The following is a 13,078-nucleotide window of genomic DNA, read 5'->3' on the forward strand; positions in this document are numbered from 1 at the left end:
ATTTAGTGGCAGAACAAAAGAAAAAGGCTACTTTCACAGGAGGGCACAGGCTGGATGGCTTGAATGAACCTCGACTTTTGGTCTAATCCATATTTCTCTGTTTTTGGGTAAAAGACCTGAATTTCCTGCAAATTCAGCACAGGTGTAACAGCAGCCAGTGGGGGCATTATTGAACATTACACACTATTAGGAGCATATAGACCAAATTATCTTACAGTCATTTTGAGGCACAGAGTTTATTTCTCTGTGTAACTGAGCCTCCTTTCAGCACCCCCTTTTAGCCCTCCATCATGAAGAACTTTTGCTTTTGATATAAGAGAAACCAGCTCTGTGAGATTTCCTGCACAGAGTTTAATGATCCAACCAGATGGCTCCAACAGTTCATGGAGTCAATATATCTGACATGCAGAGCGTAACAACTGTTTAATGGATTAATGTCAACATGAGGATATTTTGGCCATAATTGATGCTAATATCTTCTGCATAAAAGCATCACATGCAAGGCTGATGCTGTATTTTGTTGAAGTACTGGCCATCGATGGTGCCAAGAGGTGCTTCACACAGCCGGAGAGGGCTGGATTTAAGGTCAGACAGGATGCACCGAGCCAAACACACCAGCCGCCACCCTGGAGAAAAAAGCCCCGGTGCTAATATTAGGAGAGAGACTTGATTAAGGTGCTACTATTAGGTTTTGGCATCAATGTTGAGTCCAAAGTAGGAACGCCCTCAACACTTCTCTTTGGTGTTCGTGCCCCTGGTCCTCAACGGCACACTACATGATATTATGAGGAGCCAGACCAAACATGCCACGGCAGACCACAGAGTTACTCAGAGCCGCTGCACATTCTTCTGAGGCTGAAATGCAACCTGGTCCTATTTTTCAGCAGCTTGTCAGACTCAGTGTGGTGCAGAGAGGCAAACTAGGAAGGAGAACTGTTGTCACCTCTCTATAGCCTTCAGAGATGGCAGCCGCGCTCGTAAAATCCAGAGGGCTGCCAGTCAAAAGACGTGCTCAGAGAACGGGGGAAAAAAGAGCAAACAGAAACGAGTTTATTGGTAAAAGCCTGCAAGATGATAGACGTACGCAGGTAAAGCAGTAAGTGTGGCGACCACATGCGCTAAAATAAACAATGCCATATGTGAAACTGAAATTGAAGTGACAACATAATGATTTGAGGCAAATTCAATTAAATCTTGGAGGAAACTGCATGTCCAGCTGTTTGCATGATGCTAACAACATAACTTCTCTAAAATACGTCCACTTATTTTTCCATTTCCTCGCTCTTTACAAAAAACCTTCTGATGGTGGACAGTCTCTTCAAACACTTGGCCTGAGAACAGCATGAGGCATTCAATATTTCTGAGCTCATCATCACATGAGCTTTATTTAGAGAAATGCTCGTTAGGAGAGCGACGAGCCATATCACACATATCTCACTTGATCAAAGCAGACTTTCAGTTCTGTCAAGGAATGCATGCTGTCCACATCCTTCTAAAACTAAGATCCTCTCAGGTTAAGAAATTACAAAGTTATACAGTAGTTGTTTTGGCCACTTGATTTAGCGAGCTCTTGCATGAGCTGTAAACACTCAAAATAAGTGCGATGAAAGTTTTTCAGCTACTGCTACATGAAACCTTAGCTTAATATCTTAAAAAAAACTGATTGCATTATGGTTCTTGTTGTGTTAGCACAGATTGACTAGCTAAGGTGGCTAGTAGCGCCATCTTATATTACAGATCGTATTGCTCCATATTTTCCTAACAGAGCACTTCACTCTCAGACTGCAGGTTTACTTGTGGTTCCTAGAGTTTCCAAAAGCAGAATGGGAATCAGATATTTCAGTTCTCTGGCTCTGGAACCAACTTCCAGTTTCTGTCTGTGAGGCTGACACATGGTCCAGTTTTAAGAGTGGGCCTAATACTTTCCTTCTTGATAAATCCTATAGTTAGGGTCAGCTTGGGTCTCCTGAGCTATCCCTTGGTTTTTCTGCTATAGGTTTAGTTTAGACTGCTGGAGGTCAAATTGACCACATTCCTTCACTCTGCTGCTGTCTTTACTTGCTCTACTCTCCTCTGTTTGTATTTGTAATTATTTCTATCCAAACATGTTTTTTGTATTTCCTCCTATAGAAAGTGCACCTGGACCTGTCATTGTGTGTCCGATCCTCCTTCTTCTCCTCTCAAACCCAGCCGGTCAAAGCAGATGGCCGCTTGTCCTAAGCCTGGTTCTGCTGGAGGTTTCTTCCTGTTTAAAGGAAGTTTTTCCGTTCCACTGTTGCCTTTGCTTTTGCTCAGGATGGGAGAGTTTGACAAAATGAAGACAGTGCATTCTGCTGGCTACCCTACCTCAGATAAATGTTACGAATTTAATTTTTATGTGTTCAGTGCCCTGAGATAACTTCTGTTGTGACTTGGCACTATATAAATAAGCTGAACTCAATTGAATTGTAGCCATCTTGAATTAAACTGGCTCCAAAAGTCCATCCGTTGAAGATGTACATCCAACGATTACTTCCTGAACGTGTCCACAGATTCATAAGATATTGTGCTAAAAGACACATACACACAAGGAAAAAAACTTTATCTGCCTTTCACTCTTTCATGATAAATAGTTGGCCAAAGGACAGAGATAGTTAGTAACACATTATTTATGAAATCCTGATATAAATAAAAGTTTGCCACACTGAAAACTGTTCCGCCGTTGAGCAAAAGTTCAAACGAGGTGGTGTTCTTTGGCTAAAATAGCGCCAGGCTTGCAGGGAGATTGACTTTACTTTATTGTTGTAATTGAATTTCCCCTAAAAAAAAGTCATCTGGAACAGAAGACAGAGATTTGGCGCCACATTTCCTGGGCATAAAAGTGCATTTTCCCCCTCCCTTTAAAACAAAAAAGAATAATCTGTCAAACAAATGAGTTTTTACAGCAACAATCTTTCTTTGCCTGACGTGAACTGCAGCTCACAGTGGATTATATTAGCTAAACTTATTTTGTGAGGTTTTACCTGTTAAACATTCATATCTGTTAATTACTTCTGTTAATTTTAACCTTAGACCATTTTTCACACCAGTGGACAAACCGCAATAACTTCAAACTTCCTCGTCTGTTTTCTTTAAGGATTTTCTTACATTTCCTTAAGAGCCTTACATGAACTATCATTTTTACTGTTGGTTTAATTTAAAGACCTGTTAGTGGGATAGTAAAACTAAAAAGGTCAGCACATTAATCAGTTTAAAGAGCATCAGAGGTGCATAAAACCTCAGTCAGATACCGCATGCCCGCCATAAAGATGGACTGCTCAGATGGTTTTTGTTATGCTAAGAATGTGCCTGACACAGACTGATTGATAATTAAAACTAAATGTGCATTTTTAATATATATTTCACCTTTTTCCAGAGCTTTATGAACTTCAGTTTAGTACATTGTGTGTAATCTGAATTAAAAACCAGTCCAACAGCAATAAAAACACATCTCTGCAGGAACATTGAATCATTAGTGGTGCTGTGATGCGTCTTTGCTCCTTCCCTGCAACATAAAAGGAGTTTTAACGAAGCCAAAGCGGCAATAATGTCTTTGTTTGAGTCTGTGCGTGCATTTGTTTGTAGCGTTAGCAAAATATCTCTCAAACTAGAGGATGGATTTTTGTGAAACTTGCAGAGCATAATGGTTGTACATCTATGGCTGAGTAACTTTTGGAGTTAATGCATCTAAGCTGGCCACCACAGTAAAGTAACCTTAGAAAACAACACAATAAACTATAACTCAATCATTTTTACAGATGATGAGTTAAAACTTGATGTGGTAGTAGCATGGACTGATCCCTAACACATATTTTAAGCACTAATTGATTGCACAGGATCTTTGTTATATGATGTCAAGTTTGTCTGCTAGCTAAACATCTCATGAACTACTGAATAGATGTTATTGAAATATTTAGTAATTATTTGATATACTTTTGTAAATGATTAATTTTACATCTAACCCAATTTAACAATTTCCTGTGGGATCAATAAAGTCCAATCTTATCTTATCTTATCTTATCCTATCTTATCTTATCTTATCTTATCTTATCTTATCTTATCTTATCTTATCTTATCTTATCTTATCTTATCTTATCTTATCTTATTTAAGATGGCTTCCATAGCCAACTCATTATAAATCTATTACCCAGTCAATTTGACAGATATTGTGCTGATGTTTGTTGTGGTTGTAGCTCAGAGTTATTCCCAACACACCCAGTGCTACTCATTATCCATCGTCTTTGTTTAAATCTTCAACATTAAATGTTAGAGCCAAATCATTTATTTATTTATTTTTTACAGTTTAATCAAATAAGTAATCAGTGAATGCACATCTTCAACTAAATAATTTTTAAAGTCAGTTCACTTCTAAAATGGCGACCAAAGCTAATCAAAATTAGCCAACATACAAATGTTTGAGTCAAGGTTCAAAGTTCAAGGTTCAAAGTTCAAGGTTCTTTATTGTCATTCACATCACATGTGGTGCATAAGGTAGAACAAAATTGTGTACTCAAGGTCCCAGTTACACCAAAAAATAGCAAAAAATAAATAAATAAATAAATAAATAAATAAATAAATATATATATATATATAAAAAAATTTTATAAAGAAACTGTATACGAGGACCTAAAATATACGCTAAACATTATTAATGTAAAATAATACAGTATATTTAACAGCAGCCCGAACATGAGTCTGTAGTGAGCATGATGGGTATGAATACAAGCAAGAGATCAGCAGCTTGGATAATCAGCAGCACAAACAAAGTCACATATCACCAACTAGCGTGACATCACAGTGATTTTTTTTAGTAGGGATTTTCCTGGTTAGAGATTCATGAGTCTAACAGCTTCAGGGTAGAAGCTGTTCCTCAGTTTAGTGGTTCTACACTTAATGCTTCTCAACCTCCTGCCTGAGGGGAGCAGGGCAAAAAGTGTGTGTGCTGGGTGAGTGGGGTCCTTCATGATGCAGGTGAGTGCAGTAAGTGAAGTTTACAGATACTGAAGTAAACTTTGATTGTTTGGAAGCTTGGGGCCATCATCAGCTCAGACTCTGGGTATCACAGCCAGGGCCGATTCTAGGATCTGACCAGGGCTTAATTTGTGCGGTAGATCCTGCTGGAACAAGATCTGAGAACTCTCTTACTTTGACAGGGTGCATTCCGGTAACTCTCAGGCCTAATAATAATAAATGTATGAACAAATTTGACTGCCTTGAACGAATAAAACCTATATTGTATATGCAAACTGAAAATTACATAAACATTCATTTTAAACTAAACAAGCTTCCTAATATCACATCAGAGCTGTCACTTCACACTTCTGCTTCTGCTCTTAAAAAAGTCTCCACCTCTAAAAGTTCAAAGTCATGGGCAATTTAATTAAAAAATACAAAAAAATATAATGAACATTTTGCACTACGCATTAGTTCCTATGCTTTTGTGAACAATGTGATATGTAAATTACTGCAGGAGTTATCTGCACTTTCACTGAACTGAAAAAAGAGACAATGATCTCGGCTCGTAAAGCTGTTTGTCGTGCAGTCAGAGTATTTGAAGCAATGTCGAAGTGACCAGGACACTTCTCTGAAATGAGCAGGAGCATTGAGAGCAACTCTTTTCTAAGGCAGTGACAAAGTACTAAATATTAGGCAATTTTTTTCCTGAGTGGCCAAAAATTTAAAGGTGCGCTTCTTGTCCCACGGTGCAGAGCAGACTGGAGAGTGAGGAGGCGCAGCTGACCATGGTGTGGGATATACTAAACAACTAGTAAATAAGAAATGATCCTGCACTTAATACTGTACATTTATAAATCACACAAAGCATTTAAAAATTGCCTAAATTATAAATATGAACTGGCTTCAGTGGCGATTTTAGCCTCTTTTGGAGGGTGCAAGCACCCTTAAATTTTAACTAAGTACCCCAAAAATAAAGAAACCATCATTAAGATTTTGTAAGGAAACAGTTCTCAAACCTTAGATTCACTAAAATATTGAATACATGTTTAAGAAATTATAACAGCCTTAAACAGGCCAGTAAAATCTATGATTTTTTTTGCATGAGTCACGCCACCTGTCAATTAATCTAGTAGGCATGTCAGCAGCTGACCAATCAGTGACCTCAATTTGTCCTGCAGTGAACGCCCTGTTACCTGCAGAGCTGCAGTGGTTTTGCATTACAAATGCTTTGCAGTCATTTCAATAACGAGTTTACATCTTTGGTTTCATGTTAATGTACTGTAATAAATCTTTGTAAAATACACCAGAATGCAGGACATGACATCTACTTTATTCTGGAGTGTCTGGAGAGGACCCCCAGACACTCCCCACACCACCACCCACAACACCAATGTGCTCTTCCCCTTTTAAACATTTAATGTAACTATTAAACTATGACTGCACAGCATCCGTAAAGCAAAAAAACAACAATGTTGTCGGAGGAAAAGGGGGTGCAGCTCCTGCAGGTAAGCAGCGTTTACATTTGGGATAAATTGAGGTCACGATTGGTCAGTTGCTGATGAGCCTGCTGGATTGATTGACAGGTGGAATTGAGGATCCGACCCGCGCCAAAAAAAAAAAAGATTTTACTGGCTCGTTTGAGTGTCATCATTTATTCCATATTTATTCAATATTTTGGTGAATCTAAGATTTGAGAACTAAGCTTCCTTACAAAATCCTAATGATGGTTTCTTAATTTTTCAGGGGTGCTGAGTTAAAATTTAGGGGAGCTTGAGCACCTCCCCAAAAGAGGCTAAAATCACCACTGGTTACAGCTCATGCTACATCAGATGATTCCAGATGTTATTTCAAAGTTTGATCAAAACAGCTGCAACTCCATCACTTCTCATAACTTTGGGCGGCTGTGGCTGAGTGGTTCGAGCAGTCATCCTCCAATGCAAGAGTTGGGGGTTCAATTCCACCAGCAGTCACATACCGAAGTGTCCCTGCTGGGCAAGACACTGAACCCCTCGTTGCCTCCGATGTGTGTTCCATCAGTGTATGAATGTGATAAAGCTCTGATTATTCTTTGTACAGATCTAGTAGAGTGCTGTATGAATGAGTAAATGAGGACACAGATTGTGTTGTAAAGAGCTTTGAGTCTTGATAAGATAGAAAGGAGCTATATAAGTACAGTCCATTTACCATTCTTAGAGTAAGAGCATTTTGGCTGAAGCTCTGGTATGGATGGTGTCAGGGGATGTGCATTCCTTCAGGCAGTGCTAGTCTTTTAATTTAAATCATGAAGGACTCATCAGCACATGCTCTTTTTTTCTGCGTGGCAGTCTACAAGCTCCTCAGAGGGCAGGTTTCCACTGGTCAGAAAAACCTACACATTCCTCCTTTGGGTTCAACCACAAACGCAGTTCACCTCCTCATTGACCAAAACCCTCTGCAAAACTTTCAAAGGGGAATTGACTCTCAGAGAAACACAGCCAACTTTACCACTGAAATAGATTTCAATAAATTTTAATTTCCGCAGCCACTTTTCCCGCTCTTGAGAAGGTAATGAATTAGCAAACAAGGGGCCTCCAAAGCGTTCCCTCCCATTACTCTTTGCTCAATGAATTACCGTCGACCACACAAGAAAAACAAAAGATGGCAAGTTTATTTTGCTGCGGTGGGCCGTTTCAACACAGCAATTATTCACTGACACCGCCTTCAAAGGTTCCTCAGTCAAAAACATCAGAGCTCTGTGTAATACTTTGTCGCAGTATTAATAGTTAAAAATGGAAGGGTGTTTTGTATATTTGATCACAGAGAAAAAAGTATTTAAAGGAAAGTATTTGTATTGGGACAAAAATAACATTTCAGAACCTACTAATATCGTGCATAATAGTGTATTATAATGTAAAAAATGGTTGTTTGCTATTATTACACAAATACATTTTATTTATATAAATAAAAGTACATTAAATTAAGGACTAGCATCTCTTAAAGGAACTCTTATCACTTGCCTCCATTAATGCAAGACGTTTATATGAAAATCATGTTAAAAATGAGGCAAACTCATTTTGGTCAAATTGATTGCATGCAATGTCACAAGATCTTGGGCAATTTGTTAGCACTTGGAATATGTGTTGCACATGACTCTCACCTACTACCACACCAAATCTTAGCTCGATGACTAAAAAATTGTCTAAATTGTGGCAATTTTTGTTATTTGTTAAGATTGCTTTGCTGTTGTGACCATCTTGAATCAGATGTACATCCAGTGATTACTTTCTGACAGTTTCAGTGAAAACAGTAAATCTGAAGGAATATTTATTTGCAAAAACAATAAATTTTATCAAAAAAATCTAATAAAAGCAATAAAGCATCAAAAAGCATTTGTACTGTAGTGAGATTTACAAACACAAATTTAAACACATCTCAGTTACATGCAAAACAAAAAAAGGTAAATAAATTTATGTGAATATTAAAAAAAAAAAAAAAGCCACAAACGCATTGTGACAACTATAATTTATAATATCCATAAATATGTTTGGCGAGCTTGACAAGGTATGGGATGTAACAAACGTGTTAAAATGCAGCTTTGTTGAATTTAGCTGCTCTCACTGAAAGAAATGCGTGTGCGTGTTTGTTTGTGTGAGTCTGTATAACTGTGGGTGTCTCTGTGTGTACGCCTGTGTGCGTGTGTGTTTAAGTGGCCTGTGTGTGGCCAGACTTGCAGGGCTGATCTTGGCCCCCAGCTCTTGCTGGCGTTCAGCATGTCTGTAAAGAAACAGCTGGAGGCAAAGCCAACACCGGTCGCGCTCAGGAGCTGGACCCTGCCAGCAGCGACAGATTCCAGAACTTTCCATGGACCTGCGTTGCCATGCCAACGAGCCTTGGCACGCCACCACTGTCCTGATCTGCACACCTGGCCCACCAAGGGCTCAGAGCCGCCGCTCCTGTCACTGTGTGATGAACAGGTCATTTACAACCCAAGTGTTTGTGTGTTTTTCAGAGCTTTGGGCCCAGGTAAAGAAAACAGCATGGCACTGGACCTCCTGTGTGTTCCCTAATCAAACAGACAACCCCAAAGCTGTAGAACAGCCAGGCTTGAACTTCTTCATACTGTGAAAAAACCTACAAAGAGGGACATTCAAAAAGAAAACTGCATCATGGAAAACGAGTTAAATATGGATTCATTTTGTTTTTCCATTCATTCAACCTTTATTTATACAGGTTAATCCCATTGAGCTTCTGGGACTCATTTACAAGAGAGACCTGATTTTAACAAAAGATGATGACAACAGTGGAAAACAAAGACAATAATAGACAATCATAAAGGATGCGAACAAATTGAGATTTTATTTTAACAAGTGAAAAATAAAATGATAATTAAAAGAAAATGTAACAAAAAAACAGCTAGGTTGTAGGATGATGTAGAAAACTAAAAACAATAACATGGCTACATTGGTTTTCCAGGAACTTAGCAGATGTTTGAAGCCACTTAGAGAGGTCAAGGTCGAGAGCTTCAGATCTTGTTGCAAGATATTCCAGGAAACAGGAGCAGAGTAGGAGAAGGCCCTTTTGCCTAGTTCAGTCCTCACTGAGGGAACACTGCAGGTAATGATGTCCTGAGAGCGCACGCTGTAGCTGCACTCACACAGAGACATGTAGGAGATGTATGAAGGCAACAGACCAAGAAGTGATTTAAAGATGAAAATGTACCAGTGAGAGTCTGCGTGAAGTTAATGATGCCCAGTTAACCAGTGAATACAGGGTGCAGTAATGGGTATGGTAGTTACAACCAGTTATGAATCTTAGTGCACCATGATAGACAGAATCCAACATCTACGGTGCTTGTAGGAGCGTTCATGTAAATAATGTTACCTTAATCAGTGGAGGGAAGAAATGTCGCAGTTACAAGGCGTTTCCTAGCATTCAGAGTTAGACAGGATCTATTTCTAGGGAAAAAAAAACAATAAATAATTTTCCTTTTCCTTACTAGGTTTTCCATGTGGAATTTATAAGAGAGATAAGATTCACTCAAGATACCCTAATATTTGTAGGAATCAACAAACTCAATAGGGGCACCATTTGAGGATAAAATCAAAGGAAGAACTGCTGGGAATGACTTCCTGTTTGAAAAAAAGCATCCCTTTGGTTTTGTTGGCATCTAAGACAAGTTTGAGACGGAACAAATCTGACTGGATGATGTCAAAGATGGATTGCAAAAGCTGGGGAGCCTTAGCAACTGTTTAAGCTTGACAATAAACAACTGTGTCATCAGCATAGAAATGTAAGGATGCATCAGGGATGCTCTGACCTACATTACCTTTGTAGATTGTGAAAAGGGTGGGTCCTAAGACAGAGCCTTGTGTTACACCATCGTTTGTTAAATAACTGGAGGAAATACCATTATATTTAACACATTGCCTCCGATCTGAAAGACTGTTAGAGAACTAACCAATTGTGTGTTCTGAGAAACAAATTTTTGAGAACTTATGACATAAGATGTCATGGTTCACAGTATCGAAAGCTTTAGACAGGACTACGTAAAGTGCAGCACAATAATCCTTAGCATCCAATGCTTCAAGGATTTCATTAAAAACCTTCAGTTAAGCAGTTGTTGTGCTGTGTTGTTTCCTGAAACCAGATTGATGAGGAGGTAAGATGTTAAAAGAATTAGGGATGGGGCCGATCTGATCCGGTATCCGTATCGGCCTACAATACAAGCATAATTTACGTATCGGATTTTTCCGATCCAATCTGCAGAGATTTCTGATCCATGACGCATGTCTGTGTCTGCTGAAACCCTGCTGGCTGCTCTGCAAAGTGGCTTTAAACTATGGAATGGATTTCCTGAACGGAGGCGTGTTTCATGAAACCCAGAGTAATAAGACACACCTCACATTCAGAAAATCCATTTCATAGTTTGCAGGCAGCTAAAACATGAGTAAATACGTGTGGACTGAGAGCAGCACTGTTGCTAACGGCTAACCAAATTTTCATCGTAACATGTTCGCTGTGTGGAAGTATTTTGCACCTACACTGCAAACCAGCAACGTGCAATGTCTGCAGAGCCACTGTATCAAGAGGAGGAAGCTCCGTCCCAACCTACAATACATCAAACTTAATAAACATTTGAAAAAGCACCATATAAAAGTGCACGAGGATTGTTTAGCCAGGCACCGCGGTAAAATTAGTTTTACGTTGGATGTTTGAGCTCCGTGGCTTCAGCGGTGTTTTCCTCTCGTGCAGTCCAAAGCAGACAGTTTAATTTCAGTCAGCCGCGTTCAGTCTGCCCGTCTCGGAGGAGGAGCAGACTGAACGTGGCTGACTGAAATCAGACTGTCTGCTTCACAGCTTGATTGAATATTTGCAGCCAAAATATAGTTTACGTTTAACCTCCAGGAGATATTTATCAATACGACAGTAGACAAGCATAAAAAATGAATTGAAAAATAAAATAAAATTATATATATATATAAAAAGAAACAAAAACAGCTACATCCATCCATCCATCCATTATCTTTACCCGCTTATTCCATTTTTGGGTCACGGGGGTCGCCGGTGCCCATGTCCAGCAATCACTGTGCGAAGGGCGTGGTACACCCTGGATGGGTCGCAAGTCCATCACAGGGACACATAGAGACAAACGAGACAAACAACCATTCATGCTCTCACTCACACCTAGGGACAATTTAGAGTTACCAATCAGCCTAACATGCATGTTTTTGGTCTGTGGGAGGAAACTGGAGTACCCGGAGAAAACCCATGCATGCATGGAGAGAACATGCAAACTCCACCCAGAAAGGCCCCTGGACCGGGGTTTGAACCAAGGACCTGCTCACTGAGAGGCAGCAGCTCTACCAGTTGCGCCACCGTGCTGCCCACTTTAATATCCACTTTGGCATATTTTTTTATGCTTAGTGTATATTTGGTTAATGTTTTTCTTAGTTCATATCTTAGATCTTATTGCTGTTTTTCTTTTAAATTTTATTGTGGGATGTAACTGGGACCACATGTACCACATGTGGTATGTATGACAATAAAACTCTGACTCTGACACTGATTTTAAAGCTAGGAATAAAAAACATGTTTTGTGTTAGCAGGATTTAATTCTAACTTTGAAACTTAGCCAAAATTAATAAAACTTATCTCAAGTTGCCTTTTTGGACATGCATGCATTTATTTGTACAACTTGTACTTGCCTGTAGAGAGGAGATTATTACAGCCTCATATAAAATCAATAATGATGATGATATTGGAATAGTATTGGTATCGGCCGATATCCAGATTTAGGAATCGGGATCAGATCGGAAGTTAAAAAAAAAGTGGATCGGTGCATCCCTAAAACAATCCAAATACTTTTTGATTTGAGAGTTTATCAGTTTTTCTAGAACCTTGGCTAAAATACAGAGTTTAGAGATTGGTCGATAGTTGTTCAGTGAGGTGGGGTCACCTCCCTTCAGCAAAGGAAGAACAAAGCCTGTTTTCCAAGCATCTGGAATGGAGTTTTGGCTTAAGGACAGGTTAAAGATGTGAGACACCAGTACTGCAATTATTTGAGCAGCCAGCCTTAAGAAATAAGGTGGAAGTTCATTTGGTCCTGCAGATTTTTTAGGGTCTAGACCTTTTAACAGTTTATTTACCTCACTAACTGAGAATGGAGAAAAAGAGAAGGTGTGATTAACTGAGGATTGACTTGTAGGAGGGATTTGATTCGTAGAAGTTTGGTTATTAGGTGAAGTGGCTAATTTTCCATTAGTAACTGTGTCAAATAATGAACTAGAAGCGACAAAATGTTTGTTGAAACAGTTCAGGATCTCCTGATGCATGCTCAATAATCCAGGTAGAAAAATCCAAAAAAGTTCAATCTGGTCCTCTGGACATTCAAAAAAAAACAAAAAAAACAAAGCAAAACAAAACAACAAAAAATGTAGAAACGTTTCGTCTCTCATCCAAGAGACTTCCTCAGTCTGAGGTGCTGTTTTCAGCTCAGTCTCTTAAATAGCACCTTCTCAGAGTGGATCAACCAGTTTGCTGCTGACAACCAAAACCAGCTGATCACATGCTCAAGAAGGACCATCAGCCTAACAATGGCTCATTAGCACACTGATGGCTGTTTACT

The sequence above is a fragment of the Nematolebias whitei genome, chromosome 10 (assembly GCF_014905685.2).
Source record: "Nematolebias whitei isolate Nwh7 chromosome 10, NemWhi1, whole genome shotgun sequence".
Lineage (NCBI taxonomy): Eukaryota > Metazoa > Chordata > Actinopteri > Cyprinodontiformes > Rivulidae > Nematolebias > Nematolebias whitei.